Source organism: Etheostoma cragini, unplaced genomic scaffold (genome assembly GCF_013103735.1).
Source record: "Etheostoma cragini isolate CJK2018 unplaced genomic scaffold, CSU_Ecrag_1.0 ScbMSFa_1874, whole genome shotgun sequence".
Classification (NCBI taxonomy): domain Eukaryota; kingdom Metazoa; phylum Chordata; class Actinopteri; order Perciformes; family Percidae; genus Etheostoma; species Etheostoma cragini.
Window position 1 is genome coordinate 1 of NW_023265973.1, and position 990 is coordinate 990.

The following is a 990-nucleotide window of genomic DNA, read 5'->3' on the forward strand; positions in this document are numbered from 1 at the left end:
TGAGCTCCAGCCCCTAATGATTTTCAGATTTTTTGACTTTTTTGTGAGATCACTGAATAAGAGAAGAAACCTGGGTGGTATATGTAACGGTAATCTTCTATATGGCTTCAAAACCTGTTGGTGGCTGGAAATTGAACCATGGCAAAATGCCTGCACTGCTATTGTCACTCAGAGAAAGCTACTGCAACGGCTGGGAATCCAACACCGGTCAACTGCTTGGAAGGTAGCTATGCTGATAACTATACCCCCGTCACTGGGCAGTGGACTGTTCACTGCAAATCTTGCAACACAGCTAGTCAGCTAGACAGATATTTGCATTAATTACCATGAACACAAGGAGATTGACTTTGAAAACTTTTCTCTTTCAGAATAAGAGCTTTTGCCACTCTTTTACAGACTGGACAATAACACTTAATGGAGATGCCGGGGATTGAACCCGAGCCCTCATACATGCAAAGCATGCGCTCTACCACTGAGCTACATCCCCTTTACGTGGTAAGCCTTTTTACTTTTTTCAGAGATCATTGAGCAAGAGAAGAAACCTGGGCGAAATCCAGTCAAATCCAGTCAAAAAGTAACACATCTGTTGCCTTTCTGCTGGACAACATAACACTCACTGCAAATCTTGTAACACATCTGGGCATTGAGAAATGCATTGGTGGAGACGGGTGGCTTCCAGTACCTATGAGATAATACAATATTGTTCATGAAGCCACAAACTATGTTGGGTGTTGTTTTAATGCCGCGGATCCCTAACAGGGACTATACCTCCTTCAATGTTCATTTAGTTTTCTGATCGGTTAAGATATCTGTGGGGACCCCTACCTGGGAAAAATGTTGAAGTAAACTATTGGCCACTTGTCTTAGCCCTGGTGTTTCTGAGGGGTTGACATGTTGCTTAAGAAAGGTTTGTCCTTCATAGTTCAAATTTTTTTCCAGTTCTTAGGGTCACTATTTCACGTCTTTTGTCTGTAGTTCTCTACTCTGTCG

General features: G+C 42.5%; 1 non-coding gene across 1 annotated transcript; it reads right to left on the reverse strand.

Moving 5' to 3' along the window:
• Nucleotides 1-415: 415 nt before the first annotated feature.
• trnaa-ugc lies at nucleotides 416-487 on the reverse strand. The gene has a single exon. It is a non-coding gene; the product is annotated as a tRNA-Ala (tRNA).
• Nucleotides 488-990: the final 503 nt, after the last annotated feature.